General features: G+C 36.4%; 1 pseudogene; it reads left to right on the plus strand.

Moving 5' to 3' along the window:
* The first annotated feature begins 254 nt into the window (after positions 1 to 254).
* LOC138143933 (voltage-dependent anion-selective channel protein 2-like) lies at positions 255 to 10,790 on the plus strand (annotated as a pseudogene).
* The last annotated feature ends 10,496 nt before the right edge of the window (positions 10,791 to 21,286 follow it).

The following is a 21,286-nucleotide window of genomic DNA, read 5'->3' on the forward strand; positions in this document are numbered from 1 at the left end:
TTCATATGAGAAGTTGAGAGTGTATATATGATTCAATCCAGTAAATATTTATTGAGGACCTACTATGTGTGAGACACTGTCCTAGGTACCGGAGATATCTGCCCTCACAGAACCTTTATTCTATGGGGGATACAGCATGTACATAAATATGTAAAACAAGATAATTTGAGAAGTGAGAGAACACTAATTGGAGGATGACCAGGGAAGACTGCAGAGATGGAGGATTTGGCGCTTGGCCTGAGTTGTAAGGAAACATGAAGAATCTAATAAGCAAAGGTGAGGAAGGAGAGCTTTCCTGACATAGGGTACAGTTCATGCAAAGGCATAGAGAGAAAACATAGAGCCTTTTGTCATCTAGTTTATTTACTCTTTGAAGAATGTATAAGGAAAAAAGAAAACTATACAAATGGGTCAAGCCTAGAATGTCAGTTGGGACCAAACTGAAGGGACTTCAACACCAAGCTGAGGAGCTTGTATTTTTGTCATAAGAGGCGTTAGGAAACCATTAAAGAGTTTCGAATAGGGAAATGACATAGTCAAATTTATTTTAGGAATATTATTTTGGCAACTTTGTGAATGATAGAAGCAAAAAACCAGAAGCCAGGAAACCCAATTTAAAAGGTTTTTAGAATAGTTTGGGAAAGAGGTGATTAGGACCCTGAATTTCAGAAGTTCAGATGGAGATGGCCAAGTGGGAATTGATGTGACAAGTTCAAGAAAGAAATTGGGTGAGATATATTTATTTGGGTCATTTGAATAAATGATGATTGAACTTCTGGAACCTGATGAGACTGTTTAAAGGGAGAGAAAAGAAAGTAGGGTCTTAGATATAGCATTCAATGATATCCAGCTTAACTTCAGTCTCTCCTTGTCTATGTCTTACTTACCTGATACATTCAGATCCCCTCCATCTGTAAAAAAAGCCTCATTTCATCCCACCGTCTTTGCTAGATATCATTCTCTATCTCTCTTTCGATTTTCAGCAAAACTTTCTGAAAAGTCGGTCTGTATTTAATGCTTTTCTTTCTGTTTTTTTTGTAATATGTCTTTAAAACCTCTTCTCTCAACTGAAGCTTCTCTCCCCAAAGTCATCAGTGATCTCTTAATTGCCAAATTTAATAGCCTTTTCTCAATTCTAATCCTTCTTGATCTTTCTGCATTTGACACTTGACCACTTCTCCTACTGGGTACTTTTTTTCTCTCCAGTTTTTCATGGCACAGCTCTTTGATTCTTGTGACCACTCCTCAGTTTCCTTTGCAGGGTTATCATCTATGTCAAGACCACCAAGTCTGGTTGTCCTTTAAGCTTTGTTGTAGACTTTCTGTTTTCTTTACACACTATTTTATCTGGTGACATCAATTCCTGTGGCTTTCATTATTATCTCTATACAGATTGCTCTCACTATGTATTCTAAACCTAGCCTATTTCCTTCACTAATTCCATATCACAAACTACTTGTTGGACACTTCAAACTGAATGTCCCATAGGCATCTCAAACTTAATATTTCCAAAACATCTTATTATTCTCCCCCTTCCTGTCAGCAAACGTACCCCTCTTCCAAGCTTCCTTTTTGCTGTCATGGGCATTACCATCTTTCATTCACCTAGTTTTACAAACTTAAGTCCTCAGTCTCAACTCATATTCAGTCAGTTGTCACATCTTGTTATTTCTAGGCTTGTAACATCTCTAGCATCTATACCCTTTTCTCCACTCTCTCTACCACACTAGTTCAAGCCTTGATCCAATCCATTCTTCACAGATGCCCAGTGATGATCCTAAAGCATAGGTATAACCAAGTCAAACTTCATTGGCTCTCTTTTTTTTTCTGTAGGATCAAATGTAAGCTAATTGATATTTAACATTTGTCACAGCTTGATCCTTCCTGCCTTCTTACAAATTATTCTCCCTATCTTTTTTCTATCCACTTACTGCCTTATAGTGCTCTGTTCCCTATCTTTGTGCTTTGGTATTGACTGAGTCTACTACCTAGAATGCTTTCTCTCCTCAACTCTGCCTTTTGGAGTCTTTGGTTTCCTTCAGGACATAACTCAAATATTACCTTCTGTGAAAGGCCTTTCCTGATTACCCTAGGTGCTAGTGCCTTCTCTTCCAAGATTATCTTGTACATGCTGTCTTCCCCAATAAAATAAAAAACTCTCTTACTGCAGGAACTATTTTGCCTTTTTCTTTGTAAGCCCACAACTTAATGCCTGGTCATTATAGATATTCAGTAAATGCTTATTGATTGATTATTAATTGAGAATTTTTAAAAGATAGTGCACTAGAGTTTATATTCCTCTTATAATTTGACAAGTGTAATAAAGATAACTATAAAGGTTATTACTGACTTGAATAGATTTGTTGGAAAGCCTGTTTAAATTTCTGGTAAAGATGACATTGTGAAAGATTTCAGCCAAACCCAGTTTCTCTGGGAAATATCCCAGGAAAGATTAAACAGAATATCATAAAGCAAAGATTTGATAAGACCAGAAAAAAACTGGTGAGTTGCTCTATCCAGTCCAGGACTACACAAGAAGATGGCACAGAAGATCATGAATATTCTCGTTGGGTAACTTGAAGCCAGTGAGATCTCTGTACTGTCAGAGCTACAGCAGAAGACAAAACCAGCAGTCAGTAGATGACTCCCCTAGGAGAAGGGGCAAAGATACATGGGAAGCTTATGCTATAGGGTCCTCTAGGATGCCTGAAACCAACTCCATCTCCAGTGACCTGTTAGATCTGCATGAGACAGTAAAGACACCTCTTAGTTCTTGCCCAAGGAAATTAAATGAGGCAAATGCACTTGTTCAATTTATACTGCATAATGCTTGAGGTCTGAAGCAGTAATCTCTGATACTGGATTAGGACTGGCCTCAGCTACATTAGGATGAAAAGTCGAATTCTAATAGGTGACTATGAAAGGAGATAAATGAGGTAGAGGCCAGCATACATATTGGGCCAACAGTAAATAAGGGATTGAGGCTGAAGACTGAGCTTGGTCCTTTGTATTGGCTTGGCTCTTTGTCCCAAGTCAGGTTTACAGAAGGAAGACAAGTTACAGCCTTGTAAGAAAGAAAACCAGAAACCAGCCACCTCATGGAGAATTATAGCAGGGCAATGGCTGTGGTGTTGTTACAGTATCATAGCACCTTGGCACCTTTGCATCATCCAAGAATGTGGGTGAGGGTAGAATTTTCTCCTGATGTTAAATCCCAGTTTAAGAAGTGAAGCTAAAGATGTGAATAAACAGAAGAAAACTTTACAATGAAGAAATAATATAGAATGAGGAAGATAGCAGATTATTCACTTTCGTCAATTCCTTTTAACTGTCTAATACTCCCAACAAAAAAGAATTATGCACAAGTATCCAACAATTATAGTTGAATAAACAGGACAATGAGAAAACCCTGACCAAATAAAAATACTTATGAATTTACACTAGAGAACTCATGTACTTAAAGCAGTAACTCAATACCTTTTCCCTACCAGCATCCAAACTTGTGGTGGAGACAAAGGCCAACATGCAGGCTTGTATTGTGGACTCATCAGGAGACTTCCCTCCATTGCAGGGACTATCAGCACACTTTCTCTGTTGTCCCACTCAAAAATAAGAGGCAGACCGTCCAGCTTGGGGGATTGCAGGAAGGGGCTGAAAATGTGAAACCTGTCTGGACCCCAGTCCTAGCCTAGGTAAGGGAACTTGTAAGACTGCAAGGACTCTTTGCTGAATATCCTCTTCATCTTTTCTTCCTCCTTAAAAAATCAGTAGATAATGATTCAATCTGACTGAGGAAGGAAAGGAGAGCCCAGAGAGGAATCGGGGGAGGGAGTTAGTCCTGCCCTGCCAAGGTGTATTCAGTGTAGGGAAATAGGCTGGCAAAACCCGTATCTCCTGATATCTAGAGACTAAGGCAGCCTTGTGATCTTGTAAAAAGGGAAGATCCAAAAAGTGATGGATGGGGGGAGGTGAAAACTCATTATTATTAGAATAATGAAATATTATAGAAAAATTCCTCAAAAAAACTCAGAATGCAAAATCTTGTGGACTAATATGAGAGTATGGAAAAGAAGAAGAAACTAGTACAGTTGATAAGTACTGGGCCTGGAGACCCAAATTCAAATCCAGCCTCAGACACTTAACTAGCTACATGACCCTGGGCAAATCACTTAAACTGTGTGCCTCAGTTTTCTCAGTTATAAAATAGGAATAATAATAGCACATATGTCAGAGAGTTGTGAAGTTAAAATGAGAATGCTAGGAAAGCACCTAATAAATTGGGAGTAAATATAGTTCAGAATTTATAACTTGAAGTGCAGAATTTAAATACTAAGCAATTTAGAAGAAGTTGAATTCAGGATTAGGAGTCTAAAGAAGGGAAAGAGATTAACCAGTTTAAAACAAAACAAAACAAAAAAAAATGAGTGGAAGATAATCTGGTATAAAAGAACTAAAAGGCAGCAATGGAAAATACACACTAATGTGATTTGACGTACAAGAAAGGATACATAGGGATAACTTAAGTATCAAAGATCTCCCAAAAGAATGAAAAAATGAACTCCACAATGTAACAAATAATGCAAGAAAACTTCCCAGAATTTCTAAATACAAAAACAAAAACATCAATTTCAAGAATCAGCTTGTCTTCAGAAAAAAGACTTGTGTTTTATACTCCAAGTCACAGTGGTTAAATTTAATAATTTCCATTACTAGCGGCAAATTCTTCAAATAGAAGAAATATCTTTATAAAGGAAAGAAAATTTGGATGACACAAGATTATTCAACAGGCGCAAGAAATTGCTGAAGAGAATGGAATACCATATTCTGAAAAGCAAAGGAACTCAAGCTCCAATGCAAAGTGATATACTTTGCAAACCTGAACTTACCAATAAAAAAAAAGACATCCAACAAAGGAGGGGGCATGTAAAAGAGTTTATCGAGGAAAAAACTAAGAATGATATTCAATTTGCAAATGTCCCAAACTAAAGAATTGAAAGGAATATAATGGGATAAGAGAAGCCAAAGAAGAATTGAGTAATACCACAAAAAAATAGAGTTCACAACAAATATAAGTAATGCCTCAGAAAAAGGAATAATATGGTCAGAAGGATTCAGGACATTTTAAAAAGTGAAATTAGACCTATTGAAGAAAAAAATAGAAAGAAGCAATATAGGACTCCCACCATTCCTCCCTCCCTTTGAGCACAAGCTGTTCTCACTACTGCCTGCTTTCCTTACCTATGCCCTCTTGGTATCTAAGAGGCAGACACAGAGGTAGCTTTATTGAGGAGGAGTGATGAAGTGGTGAATTCTCATGGAGGTAAGAGTGTCTTGAAGGGTGACTATGGTTGGACCAGTACAGTGTGCAACTATGACAGGGTGGAGGGTGGGGGTGGGTTCCTGGAAGGCAGAGAATGATGATGTCTCCTTTACTTTGCCTTCCAGCCTCAACACCTGTCTAGAATATTAGTGCACTGATCACCAAGTCACCCCCTCCTGTAGTCTTGTCATGTCATTTTACAGTCTTGTCAGCCTCTTTCAGTGTGTATTTGTCCTTTATATTGTGACCTTGGCAAAGTTGCCAGAAATATTTTCAAGTAAGGATTTAGTTTATGGTTGGTGAAACTTGATGTGAAAACAAATTTCTGTAATGGAGTGGAATTATCATTTTCTGTTTTGCCTAGTACAGACACTAGTAAAGTTAATGGGACCAAAGTTATAGTGAAATTAGAGACCAAATATAAATGATGTGAGCATTGTCTTTCACAAAATTTAAATAAAATTTGATTTTAAAAAATTGGAACACTGATTACTCTGGAAACTTAAAATTACAGTTAAATATTAGATTTGCCACTGTTTGAAGCTGACATTTAAATATACCTTTTCACCAAACAGTTAAGAAAAGTGGTAAAAATAAATCTGCTCACAAATGGAAATATACAAACCTTGATTGTAATATTAACTTTGATTTTGCTGGACCGACACTTACAATTTAGATCATCTGTTTTTGGCTACAAAAGCCAGCTTTCTGGTTACTAGATGACCTTAGTGGAATGACTGCAAGGGGTTACAGGACTAGAGCCTTCCAGCTGTGCACTATTGTCAGTGATGGAACAGAATTTGGAAATCAGTTTATTAGAAACTATGTGATCTTCTTGATACTTCTGTAAATTAGCTTGGACATCAGGTATCACCTGCATTCATTTTGATATTGCACTTAATATCAGTTGTATTCCATGGCTTCTATTTCTGCAAAAATCGCGATTCTAGTTTAATTGGTGAGGGCCACACTCAGACCCTGAGGCCCAGTGTGAGACTTATGTGGTCTGCCTTGGTAGATGGAAAGGACATTTATGCTGGAGGTCACAAATTTGGACTTGCCTTGGAGTTGGAAGTTCAGTACCTCTGAAGGAACTTGTAAGGAAGGGATATCAGAAGATTTGGCCATAAAATATGCTTCCAATGTGACTTGCTGACTTTTTTTTTTCAAGAGAGATGATTGAAATAAAAGATGAGCCAAACAAAAACTGTATTTTATAGACTTGTTAGTTGGTTTCTAGTTAAATTGGTTATCTAGTTACCAATGCTGCAGTAGTGCAGTTACTTATACATTATTTAAATGTATTTTACTGTTAAATTGCTACCCACCTATAATGAAATAGACCTTTTTAAAAACTGCAATTGTGTTCATGCTTGTTTTTATTTCTTTTAATATTTAATATTGCATTTGGTGAGATGAATCTGTGGACATTTTGAGATGAGATACAAAAAAATTTGTTAATTCACTTTCATTAGAGACACTTTTGGTATCCTAGAACAATACAGTTTATAAATAAAATATGTATAGTTGTGCTTACATGTATTTTCAGAGTTAAAGCTTTTATAATTAGAGTAAAATGAAGCATTCCCTTTTGTCTCCTTATCTAGATTTTAATTTATTTTCCACAAGCTCTTCATATCTGGTTTTAAAATCTCCAGCTTTTAAAAAAAAGTAAAATATGAGGACATATAAAAAAGAAGAAAAAACTTAGAAGATGGACAAACTTAATTAGTGTGAACACTGACAAAATAGAATGGAGTAAACAACAATGATTTGATGAAACAATATTAGAACAAAGTCAAAAGACTCAAAGAGAACAAGTTGTAGAGAAGAAAAACAAACACCCTGAAATTCATGACTAAATGAAAAACCTTGATACCATATTATAGAGATGTGGTTATGATAGCAGAGGAACAGGAAGAAGTACACCCCGCCTCTCCCACCAAACTCCACAATGATCTAGAAAATGTTCTGATAGGGAAGTCCAAGAAAAAGTCACTTTGAGTCATTTTTCAGCCCAGGATAGTTAAGGGATAAAGGCCTGTGGGCAATAGGGATGGACAGTGATGTCAGGATCTGACCAGGAGTGCATGCAGAGCATTGCAGCACACAGAAAATGAAAGCCGAGACTGGGTGCTGGAGTAGGAAGAGAAAATAGTAGATCCCTGAACTAGTGCAGAGTACAGGGGATAGGTGTCATTTGGAAACTCTTGCCTAGTACCCAGTTCTGAGTCAAACTAAAAAAGAAATCTGCAGATAGGGGTGGTAGAGAGTAGTAGGAGCAAAGAACAAGTTTGAAAGCAAACAGTAGCTGTGTGTCTCTGATTCCAGGACCAAAGTGGACACTCAGCCATAGACTCCAGTCAATAATGGAAGCCTGCTATGGCCTGGCCAGGATAGGAATACCAGCCTAAAGGAGAGCCTGCAATTCAGTAACTCGGTACCTTCAGAGACTCCCAGAAGGCTAATAGTGGCTGACTCCAGCAGTATAGTGCTGCATTTCCCACCAGCGACAAGCCAACATTCCCAAACCTGGCTCAGAAACTTGCAGGGCTCAGAATAGGAAGCCAATAAGTAGTCTTTGTCCCAGAACAAATCAGTTTGGGAACACTGAAAGTCTACAGGCCCCCAGCCTGAGTTTTGAAAGCAACAGAGGGACATGGGAGGGCAGAAACTTAGGCTAGACATTCACCACCCCCAGAACTAGGCAGAGCCCAACACTAACATAAAGACTAAAATAAAGCAATGGACTGGAAGAATAAGCAAATAATCTCACCATAAAGAGCGTCAGGGAAGCTTAAGTGATGTCAGGGAAGCTCTAAGACATAAACTCAGAGGAAGAAAAAGACTCAAAAACACCTACAAGCTGCAAGACAAATATAACATGGACAAAAAAAAACAACAATAATTCCTGGAACAGCTAAAGCAAGAGTTTTAAAAAGCCAAAAAAATTATTTGAAAATGGAATAAAAAACAAGGAGTAGGGAAGAAAAATAAGAGGATTCCTGGTTTGAAACAAAAGGTATAAAACTTTGCCCAAGAAAATAACTCCCTGAAAATGAGAATGGATTAAATATAAACTAATGGTTCCATGATACATCAAGAAATAAAATCAAAAAACAAAAAAAAGAAAAAATGTGAGCTACCATAGCAAAAGCAACTGAGCTGAAAAATAGATTAAGATACTTTAAGAATCATTTGACTATCTAAAAACCATAACAACCACCAATCTCTGCCTCTGCCCTCCCCCTCCCCCCCCCATACCATGTTTCAAAAAATAAAACTTCATAGAACTGGAGAGTTGAAGTAGAAATTGAAAGAATGCACTATTGCCTCCTGAAAGAAACCCCAAAATAAAAACTTCCCAGAAATTATAGCTAAGAGTTCAGAATTCCCAGGTCAAAGAAAAATTACTTTAAGTATCCAGAAATAAAGAATTCAGGTGCCAAGGAACCACACATGATTCAGCAGTCACCACAATAAAGGATAATGAGCTTGGAATGATATTCTAAGAGAGGCAAAAGATCTAGACTTAGAACCAAGAATAAATTAGCCAGCAAAACAGTATAATCCTACATGGGAAAAAAAAATAGACTTTTAATACAATAGAGGATTTCCAAACATTCCAGATGAAAAGATCAGAGCTGAGTAGAAAATTTGACTTACAGACACAGGAGTCAACTCAAGAGAAGCATAAAAAGGTAATTAACAGGCAGTTTTCAGAGGGAGAAACCAAAGCTATCAATATCTGTATTTTAAAATGCTTTAATCTCTAGTAATTAGAGAATTGTAAATTTATACAATTCTGAGGTACCACCTCACACCCCTCAGGATTGTCTGAAATGACCAAAAAAAAAAGGAAAGTGACAAATACCGGAGCTGTTGGAAAACAGGTACACTAGTGCAGTTGATGGAGCTGTGAACTACTTTAACCATTCTGGAAAGCCCAAAGTTGGAACTATGCCCCAAAAGCTATTGAACTGTGCATGCACTTTGATTCAGCAATACTGTTACTAAACCTATGTCTCAAAAGAGATCAAGGAAAAGGGGAAAGGACCCATATGTATGAAACTATTTATAGAAGCTTTTTGTAATGGCAAAGAACTGGAAACTGAGGGCATGCCCATCAGTTGGGGAATTGCCGAACAATTTATGTCACATGAATGTGATGGAATACTATTGTACTGTAAGAATGAAGGAGATAGTTTCAGAAAAACTCAGGAAGACCTATAAGAACTGATGCAAACCGAAGTGGGCAAAATCAGGAGAACAACTTATCTGGCAACAGCAATATTATAAAAATAATCAAATTTAAAAGACTTAGTAATTTTGAGATATGCAAAGGTCAACCACAATTCCAAAGAATTCATGATGAAATCTGCCCACCTCCAAATAGAGAACAGATGTACTCAGAGCAGATCAAACCACTTTTTCTCTCCCTCCCTTTATTCCCCTCTCTTTTTCTTCTTCCTTTTCTATTTTTTTTTTTTTTGGACATGGATAATGTGGAAGTTTGTTTTACATATGTATTTGTAAAGGATCTTGTTTTTCTTGTCTTCTCAAGGAATGGGAGAGGGGAAGGAGGGAGGGAATTTGAAACAGAAAATAAATTTAATTTAAAAGTTAATTGGGGGGCAGCTAGGTGGCTGGAGTCAGGAGGACCTGAGTTCAAATCCGTGTTCAGATAGTTAACACAAAGACTAGCCATGTGACCTTGGGCAAGTTACTTAACCCCAATTGCCCTCCAAAAAAAAAAGTTAACTGGAAACTAATAAATCCTAAAGTATGAATGAGTCAAAAAAAAATAGGAACAATAATTTCATTAAAGACAATGACAATAATAGTAAAATATACCAAAATTCTTAGTATGAAGCCAAAGCAGTATTTTAAGGGTGTTTTATATCTCTAAACCCTAAATTAATATTATCTCTGTTCTGTTGTATTTTGATGTTTTGCTAAACATTTCCCAATTATGTTTTAAACTGGTTCAGGCCTCACTTTAGAATTTGCAGGTGTGACACCTCTGATCTAAACACTTTCGTTAATAAATAATAAAGAGAAAGTGAAGATCTAAGCAGTAAGCACTGTTCTAAGCACTTTACAAGTATCTCACTTGATTATCATAGCAACTCTTATGAGTCTGGTACTTTTATTCCCATTTTACAGTGGACAAAATTGAGGCAGACTTAAGTGACTTGCCCAAGATCACAAAGCTAGTAGGTATCTGAGGCCAGGTTTGAACACAGACTGACTCCAGGCCTAGCACTCTATCCACTGCACTGTTTACCTGCCTTTGTGCCCAAAGGAGATCAAGGAAAGAAAAGCTACTATATTTGTAGTTGCAAAGAATTGAAAATTAAGGATAAGGCCCATCAGTTGGGAATGAGGGAAAAAATTTTGGTACATGAATGAAATATAATACTGTGGTGTATGATAGGAAGAAATTGAGTGAAACCTAGGAAGAATTGTATGAGCTATTGCAGAGTGAAGTAAGCTAAACCAGGAAAACAATTTATACTGTAACATTAACATTGTAAAAAGCAATTTTGAAAGCTTTAAGAATTCTGATCACAGTCATCAATCGTGTTTCCAGAAAACTAGCGATGAAGAATGTTTTCCACTTCCTGACAGACAGGAAATAGGCTAATATGCAGAATGAAAACACATTTTTGCACATGACCAATGTAGGAATTTGTTTTGTTTAACTATGTTTATTTGTTACAATGTTTTTTTTTTTTTCCACAATGGAGGAAGAGGTAGAAGGAAGAAAAAAAATAGATGCTTGATCATTTAAACAAAATAAAAATTTTTGAAAAGAAACAATGCATATAATGACTATAGAGAAACACATAAAAACTTCCATAAACTGATGCAAAGGGAAGTAAGCAGAAAGTTGTACAGGGGCAGCCAGGCTCCAGTGTCGGGATGACCTGGGGATCGAATCCTGCACTTAGACACTTAGCACCCACCCAGAAACACCTGCCCTTGTAACCTTGAGCAAGTTACTTAACCCCAATTGCTTAGGGGTAGCCAGGTGGCTCAGCGAGTAAGAGCACTGGCTCCAGTGTCAGGATGACCTGGGGATCAAATCTGGGCTCAGATACTTAGCACCACACCCATAAATAACTGGCCGTGTAACCTTGAGCAAGTTACTTAACCCCGATTGCTCATTAAAAAAAAAGTTGTACAAACAGTGATGATAATAATGTATATGGAAAGAACTACAAAATAATCATGAATGTTTTTAAATTACAACTTTTTTTCCTGATAATGTACCTCTCACTGATTTAGAGAGGTGGGAGAGGAGGATTTCATAAGTAAGGACCATTGCATTGCTTATATGGTCAGGTTTTTTTCTTTTTTAGTGAAGTGATCATTTTTGCTAATTTTCCTTTTTTCTTTTTACTTTAAAAATAATTGTTATATTGAATGACCAAAGGGAAGAGAGTGGGGTATATAGGACACAATTTAGACTATGTAACAACAGAAGACATTAATTTTTTTAAATTTGCTGGAGGAAGAAAAAGTCACAAATTGGAAGAATAATGAAAAAAAGTGGGAAAATAAAGGGGCCTAGAAGGATACCAAGTTATGATCCTCAAAATATGTGTTGCTAATTAAAAAATAGAAAAGTTGACCAGTGGAACAGATTAGGTATACAAGATCCAGAAGCAGTTAATCACAGTAGCATTATGCTTAATAAAGTTGAGAACTCAAACTATTTGAGTAAAAATTCACTTCAAAAAAACAGAAATGAAAAGCAATTTAGCAGAAATTAATTTCATATTAACATCTCACACCATATTCAGGATATATAGTGAATATAAATGGGACTCTCTACACATTAGCTTCCTGAACAGGAGACAAACCACCCAGCTTCCACATATTTGTTTTGGCAAAAGACTGCTAGCCTCACACAACCAATTAATAATCAGGAAATTCAATGAAAAACTACTGTGATTTCCATCCCAGAACTTCCTTCCTATAAATCAGTCAGAGCCTCCCAGGCAACTTTAACACCATGCTTCATCTGCAGTCTTATCATAAAATTTCCCTCTACCATGTGATTCCCCTTCTCCCAGTGGTGAGTTCCTCTAGGTTCCTCCATTTTGGGGAGGGGCCTGGTCAGCCAACCTTCATCTTCAGTCTATGTTCCTGACTTTCTAGACTTCTAAACCATGCTCTGGATGGGATACTTTCATTCTTTCCCTATCTCCTTGTTAGCTCCCTTTTGCTTATTGTCTTCCCACTTTAAAATACAAACCCCTTGAGGGTAGGGACTGTCTTTTTGCTTGGATTTGTATCCAAGCATTTAACCTGTCATTTAGTGGTTAATAAGTACTTACTGCCTAGGAAAGGAAGCATCAGCAAAGCCAACACCAGTGCTGGCATATTTTACAATGAAGGTACAGGTAGCCAGCTAGATTGGATAATTCCTCTGAGAAAGCTTCAGGGTGGTCAGAAAGCCTCAGGGTAAGGAACCTTGGAAGCCCCAGGGAGTGATAATAATCAGTGCAGTGCTTCTATACCCACTGACAAGAAAGGCCCTGGGGCTTTGATGTTGCTAATTTTGTCCTGAGGTGCCAGAGACAGCTCTGAAGCCCCATAATCCTGAGTCTTTAAGATCAAGGGTGAGGGAGTGGGGTGGGGGTGGGGGGTGGCCCCTAATACTGTAGCAGTTATGTGGAAAACTGAGTGAGATCAAGAAGGGCTGTCTACCACACTGAAAAAGTGACAGTTGGAGTCAGACTTCATCACAAAGCCCCAGTTCAAGAACCAAGGCTTAAGAGATGAATGAATCAAAGAAGATCTGACATCATAAAACAATTATTGTAAATCTAGACTCCTTTGAAGTAACTTCATTATAACTTAAAACTCTCAAAAGAAAAAAAATTGGTTTTCTTAAAGTAAGAATTTAAAATGAATTTAAAACCTCCAGAGGAAAGAATTAGGAGAATAAGTAGCTTAGAAGAGAAAGTGCTAGCCTTTTCCCCCAACATGGTGCCGAAGGCAAAGAAGGAAGCTGTTGTCCCCCCCAAGACAAAAGCCAAGTCCAAGGCCTTGAAGGCCAAGAAGGCAGTGTTGAAGGGTGTCCATGGCCACAAAAAGAAGAAGATCCGAACATCCCCCACCTTCCAGTGACCCAAGACACTGAGACTTCGAAGGCAGCCCAAATACCCTCGGAAGAGTGCCCCTCGCAGAAACAAGCTCGATCACTATGCCATCATTAAGTTTCCCTTGACCGCCGAGTCTGCTATGAAGAAGACTGAGAACAACAACACCCTGGTCTTCATTGTGGACGTCAAGGCCAACAAGCATCAGATCAAGCAGGCCGTAAAGAAGCTGTATGACATCGACGTGGCCAAGGTCAACACACTGATCTGGCCCGATGGAGAGAAGAAAGCCTATGTCCGTCTTGCTCCAGACTATGATGCTTTAGATGTTGCCAACAAAATTGGAATCATCTAACTTGCTGTGTCCCCATTCCACCTATGAGAAAAATAAAGTTTTCCAGAAAATTAAAAAAAAAAAGAAGAGAAAAGTGCTAAACTTTATCTCATAAAGGAACTCCCTGGAAATTAGGATAGATCAAACAAAATATTATAATGCCTATGAGACAGCAAGAAATATTAGAACAAAATCAAAAGATTTTTTTAAAAAAGGAAATTTTAAAAATCATTGGATTCCTTGAAAATGATGATTTTCTTTAAAAAAAAAAAAACAAACCTAAACATGAGGGACCGAGTCAAGATGGCAATTAGTGGCAACCACCCTCCTAAACACTTCCACCATTCCCCTTTAAACAACTTTAAAATAATGATTCGAATCATATCTTGGAGTGGCAGAGTCAGCAAAAAGTTGGAAAGAGACATTTTTTCCAGCCTAAGAAAACTTAGGTGAGCCAGAAAAGTCTGGCACCAGGTAGAGGCCTATCTGGAGCCCACACACATAGAGCAGTAGCAACAGTCCACAGTCTAGAAGGACAAAATCTCAAACTACAATACTAATTTATGATCCTCAAAATTATTTGTTGCTAATTTTAAAAATAGAAGAGTTGGCCATTGGAACAGATTAGGCATACAAGATCCAGAAGCAATTAAACACAGTAGCATTGTGCTTAATGAACTTGAGGACTCCAACTATTTGGGTAAGAATTCACTATTTTAAAAAATGAAAAGCAGTTTTTTTTTTAAAAGCAGTTTGGTAGAGATTAATTTAAATCAACATCTCACCATATTCAAATGGAACTTACAGGAAATACAAATGGAACTTGACAGAAGCAGCTCAGGAGCTCTCAGCCTAGAGATGATATAGCAATTAGACAACTAGTCAGAAAGAGATTATGGGGCACTCTTTGCTGATAGTGGGTACAGCTGACTCTGATTGGCAACTTTATTGCTTGTACACAGTTCTGGGTTGCTATTCCAGGGTGGAGAGGAGTACTGGTAGTCGATCACAATGGAGCAGGGGTCCTGGTCACAGTTCCAAAACAAAGAGGAGCTTCTACAGGGAACTAAGGGTTCTTTCTGGGTAAAGACTAGGGTGCAGACCAGGAGAGCAGTGACCATACCTTTCCCAGAATCACATCATGCTGGAAGTGCCAAGAACTAGCTCTGAAAATAGTAGCATGAAAAAGCCAGAAATCTTGGTGCCTTCTCACCCCAAGATAAACAGAGCCCAACTTTAATATAAAATCTAAAGTCAAGAAATAGATTGGAAAAATGAGCAAAATTAAAATTAAAAAAAAAAACAATCAACAAATTGACTATAAAAAGCTACGATAGTGGCAGAAAAGACCAAATTCAGAAGACAACAATGTGAAAATAGCTATCCAAAAAGCCTCAAAGAAAAATGCTAATTGGATCCATACCCAACAAGAATTCCTGGAAGAGTTAAAGAGTAAGAGCAGTAGAGGAAATATATGGGAAAAGAAATGAGAGCAATGCAAGAAAATTATGAAAAGATAATTAACAACTTGGTTAAAGAGGCACATGCACAAAAAAAAAAAAGATCCTCTGTGGGGAAAAAACAACCTTAAAAAAAGAATTCACCAAATGGTAAAAGAGGTGCAAAAATCCACTGAAGATAACTCCTTAAAAAACAAAAACAAAAACAAGCAGACTTGTCCAAATGGAAAGGGAAATACAAAAATTCACAAAGAAAAAGAAAAATTCACAAAAGAAAAAATTCTGCTTAAAAAATCAGAATTGGCCAAATGGAAGAAAAGTAAAAAAAAATAATAATAATCTCACTGAAGAAAACAATTTCTTAAAAATTAGAATTGAGCAAATGGAAGCTATGACTCCATGAGACAGCAAGAAACAATAAAACAAAGTCAAAAGAATGAAAAAAATAAAAGAAAATGTGAACTATTTAATCAGAAAAACAATTGACCTGGAAAATAGATTGAAGAGAGATAATTTAAGAATTATTGAACTACCTAAAAGTCATGATCAAAGAAAGAGCCTAGGTATCATATTTTAAGAAATTATCAAGGAAAACTGTCCTGATATCTTAGATCCAGAGGGTAAAGTAGAAATTGAAAGAATCCATTGATCTCCTGAAAGAGATCCCAAAATGAAAACTCCAAGAAATAGTCTAGCCAAGTTCCAGAACTCCCAGGTCAAAAAGAAAATATTCCAAGCAGACAGAAGTAATTAAAATATTGTGGAGCAACAGTCAGAATCCCACAAGATTTAGCAGCTTTTACATTAAATAAGTGGAGGAATATGATATGATATTATATGATATGATATGTGATATATATATATATATTATAACCTATGTAGTAAAACTGAAGGGAGAGATACACATTTAATGAAATAGAGAACTTCTAAACATTCCTAATGAAAACACAGCTGAATAGAAAATTTGATGTTCAAACATAAGACTTGAGAAACAAAAAAGGTAAATATGAAAGAGTAATCAAAAGGGAGTCAATAAAGTTAAAATGTTTACATTCCTATATCAGAAGGTGTGATACATGTACTTCCTAAAAGCTTTATCATTATTAGGGCTGTTAAAAGTAGTTTACATAGAAAGAGTTTACATAGGGAGTGTGCTGATTATGTTGGAATGACCTCCAAAAAAATTGGAGTGATAAGAAAGAAGGATGCACTGGAGAAGGGAGGAGAGGTACAATGGGGAAATTTTTCTCACATAAAAGGTACACAAGGAATAACTTTCACAAGGGAGGGGAAAATAGGAAGGGGGTGGCTAGCAATACTTGAGCCTCACTTTCCTTGCAATTAGCTTAAACAAGGAAGACCATATATACACAGTTGTGTGTAGAAATGTAGCTTCCCTAATAGGGAAATAATAGGAGAAGAGGATTTAAAAAGGGGGGGGGGGTGGAGATGATAAAAGAAAGGGTGTATTAAGGGAGGCAACAGTCAGAAGCAAAATAGACTTGAGGAGAAACAGGATAAAAAGATGAAGAAACAAGAAAATAGGGTGGAGAGAAATACACAATAATCATAACTGTGAATGTGAATGGGATGAACTCACCCATTAAACAAAAGCAGATAGCAGACTGGATTAGAAACCAGAATCCAACAATAAATTGTTTACAAGAGACACTCTTGAAATAAAAATACATATGGAGTTAAAGGGCTTGAGCAGAATCTAGTATGCTTTTGCTGAATTAAAAAAAGCAGGGGTAGCACATCCCTCCCTCTCTTCCCCACCATGTTACAATCCTTCTTCAAAACCTGACTAATGTCTAATATGAAAGTATTTGCAGATCCTATACTTGATTGCATGCCACCATGGGGTGGGGGGAGGGGAGAGAGGGAGGGAGAGAAAATTTGAAACCCAAGGGATTGTGGAAGTGAATCTTATCAACTAAAAGTAAACAAACAAATTAATAAAGACCAAAAAAATCACAAATGTGGGAGGGTATCAGGGGAAAATAGTTACACTAATTCGTTATTGGTGGAATACTGAACTTGTCTAATCATTCTGGAAAAAAATTTGGAACTATGCCTAAAGTGTTCTAAAACTCTGCATACGTACGCTTTGACCCAGCAATACTACTACTAGATCTGTAATCCAAAGACATCACAGAAGAAGAAGGACTATATGTAAAAAAAAAAAAAAAAAAAAAGATTTTTAGAACTTTGGGGGGGGGGGGTGGTGGTAAAGAATTGGAAATTGAATGGATGCTCATCAATTGGGGAATGGATGAACAAGTTGTGGCATATGATTGTGATGGAATGCTATTGTGCTGTAAGAAATGACAAGGGAGTGGTTTCAGACAAAAGCATGGCAAGAACTATATGAACTGATGTAAAATGAAATGAGAAGAACCAGAAGATCATTGTACATTGTAGCAGCAATGTTGTAATAATGATCAGCTATGAAAGAATTGGCAGTCAATACAATTCCAAAGGACTCATGATGAAGAAAGAACTGATGAACTCTGAGTGCAAATTAAAGTATAATTTTCTCAGCTTCTTTTTCATGCTTAAAAAAATATGACTAACATGGAAATGTGTTTTGCATGATTTCACATGTATAATTGATGTTGCTTGCCTTCTCAGTGGATGTGGGAAGGGATGCAAGAGAGGGAGAGAATTCAAAGAAAAAAGTGTTTAAAAGCAAATAATAAAATGTTTTTTTTAACAAAATAAAAGCTTGAACACAATTTGTTTAAAGATTATGATAAAAACTGCCCAAATCTATTAGAACTAGAAAGCAAAATAAAGATAAAAATAATCCACCAGTCATCTCCTGAAAGGAACCCCAAAACAAAAGTTCCCAACAATGCCATAGATGGAACTAATGCCAATTTCAAGAGAAAAAAAAAACCTTAAAGCATTCAGAAAAGAAGCATTTTAAGTACAAAAAGGGAACACAGTCAAGATCACACAAAACTTGGCAACTTCCATGAAAACTGAGAGATCTTGGTATACAATATTTTAAAAATTTAAAGAGGCTTACAATCAATAACTTACCTTTTAAAGTGGAATCTAATTCTGTAGAGGAAAAGATGGAGTTTTAATGGACTGGAGGACTTTGGATTATTTTTATGAAGAGATAGGTGAGAATGTTGAAATACAAACAGAAGAGTATAAAGACACCTAGGAAGGTTTTTCTCAAAATATATTTCAGTAATTGGTAGATGTAAGGTGATGTAATGCTAACATTCTAAAGTTGGAAAAGAAGCAAGTGACCCTTCAATACTTTAATTTCTTCAAATGATACTGAGAAAACCAGGTAGGTTGGTTCTATTCTCATGGTTTAAAGAATAGGAAGAGGAGGGTCAGTGTAATATATCAGTATAGAAAAAGCAAGGAAGAAGAGGGTGGAACTTCCTATTTTTCTTAATTGGTGTGTGAGATCATACAAATGAAGAGATAGATGTGGGGACAATGGACACCAAATAAGCCTCACCCTTCACTGGTTAAAGGATTGAACACGCCTCCCCCCCCCCAAAAAAAAAGCTTGGTGTAGAAATGCACAAAACTCAACAGGGAAACAAATGAAGATGGGGAGGATGGGAAGGTGGAAGGTTAAGAGGAAAGATAATACTAGGAAGAAATAGGCAGAAAGAAGCAAAACAAATTTCCTGATCCTGAAGTAGAGGATTAAGAGGGAAAAAAATAAAACACATAGCAAAGAATTAGAATTTAAAATGATGCCTTAGTTTACTTCTCAGAAAATTGAGGAATTGCTAAACAAATTATGGTTTATGAATATGATGGAATACTATTGCCCTGTAAGAAATTCTAAAAGAGATAGTTTCAGAGAATTCTGGGAAGTATGGATTGATAGAGAATGGAGTAAGCAGTACCAGAAGAACAATTTATACAACGAAGAATAAGATCTTGAAGAGTTATTGTGTCCTAATGAATTGGAAGAGAAGAATAATACACTTTGGGGGTAAGACACAGGAAGGTTGGGGAAAATTATCTCACATCATCAGCATGCTCAAGTTGAAGTCTATACAGAGGAATGAGTTAGGGTAACTGACATGTGATCTCACTCTCATCTGAACTGTTTAAATGAGGGTAGAATGCACACACAGTTGTGTAGAGAAATATATTTTAAGGAAATGTATCCAACAAAGAAATAAGATGGAGGAGAAGGTGGAATTAGAGGGAGGGTGGATTAGGGGAAAGAGGAGTTCTAAATATAACAAACTCTAAGGATATACAAAAATGTAGCTTTTTTTGAGGTGGCAAAGAATGGGAATCTGAGAAAGTGTCCCTTAATTGGTAATGCCTGAACAAGTTATGATAAATAAATGTGAAGCAACCCTTGCTGTACTCTAAGAAATAATGAAGGGGATGTTTTCAGAGAGGCCTGGGAAGATTTGTATGAATGGACACAGTGAAGTGAACAGAACCAACAGAACAATTTATGCAATGGAAAATAATTGTAAAATTAAAATGAGGTGCTGGAGCAGAATTCATTATGCTTCAAATAAATCAGAGAAATTTGGGAAGACTTGTAGGAACTGATGTAGAGAGATGTGAGCATACTTAGGAGAATAATGTACACAATGGCTATAACATTTTAATGAACAACAACTTTAAAAATCTTCAGAATTCTGATCAATGCAATGACTAATAATGACTTCATAAGTTTGATGAGAGACCTCCTCAGAGAAGAGATGCATGGTGCTGAATAAGACAAATTTCAAACACAGCCACTATGTGGATGTTTTACTTAACTGCACTTATTTTTTTACAAGGGACAACTTTATTTACAGGATGTTAGGAGAAAATTGTGGATAGTGATAATGATGCAAGAAAAGAACAAATAATAATGAGTTATTTTAAAAATATGCAGAAGGAAGTTCAGAAAAGGGTGCATACAAGCAGAGCATTTTTGTTACTATCATATGGAATTAAATATGCATTTTAAAAAAACAACACCTAATGGAAGTTTACAGTTTCAAGTACCATCTTAATCATGACTTTTTATGTTGGAATGTCCATATTAAACTTCATAATAAAAAAGGAAAATGTTTAAATGATACAGATTTGTAGAAAGTACTAAATGATGTTCTTTACATGTGTGCACATATATGTACACATGTGTATATCTGTTGTGTTTATATATATGTATGTGTGTGAGATATGTAGGACTTTCCTAAAAAACTGATCATACTCCAAGCATAAGGAACTTAAACCTACAGAAAGGCAGATTACCTTAACTATATTCTTTATAGTAATAAAAATAGTAATCAGTGAATGAAGTATGAAGAAAAGCTATCATCCTTAACAGAGAATAAAAAATATAGCTTACATATATTTATTTCATAGAAATAGAAAAATATTGGAGAGAATAACCATGATATAACATATGAAAATATGTGGGAGATAGCTAACAGCTTTAGAAAACCATTTCTGCTTTCCAAGGACCAGAGAGAGGCTTACTACTTACTAGTAGGCTGGCCACTTGATGATGAATATTTTTATCATGGCAATCTATTAAACAAAGGAAAATACAGAATAGCTCCAGTACTATCCTTTCTGAATGGTGGAAGATTAGCATATTTCATTAGTACCTTAGTAGAACACACTAAGAATCACATTGTTTTAGACTAAATCAATAAACAAATCAATAACTGTTGATAGTCTAGATGTGACATTCCCCTATGCCACTATCACAGTGGATACAGACCAACAAATGTACCTGCTGTTGGAAAATCTGAATCATATCCATTTGACATTCTAGAAAACAAAAGGAATGGGCAGATAAATGGAAAACTTAGTAATGGTTTTTCCTTGGAAAGGCAAATAAATTGGAGTCAGTTCTATATGCATACAAAGGCAAAAAGATATGCCAGATCATGAAATATTTGGTCTCTTCATGTTGCATATTTATGATAAGTATTCCTAGAAAGAATGCCACAAAAATATTTTCATTTTGTACATCAACATCTGTTGCAGAAAATGAGAGGTAGTGAAATTCTATAAAGAACTTGATGAGGCCTTCCAAATTCAATCAACATAA

Source organism: Petaurus breviceps, unplaced genomic scaffold, assembly GCF_028583685.1.
Source record: "Petaurus breviceps papuanus isolate PSGF00001 unplaced genomic scaffold, PetGlider_PUasm1.0 138, whole genome shotgun sequence".
In the NCBI taxonomy this organism is placed as follows: Eukaryota; Metazoa; Chordata; class Mammalia; order Diprotodontia; family Petauridae; genus Petaurus; species Petaurus breviceps.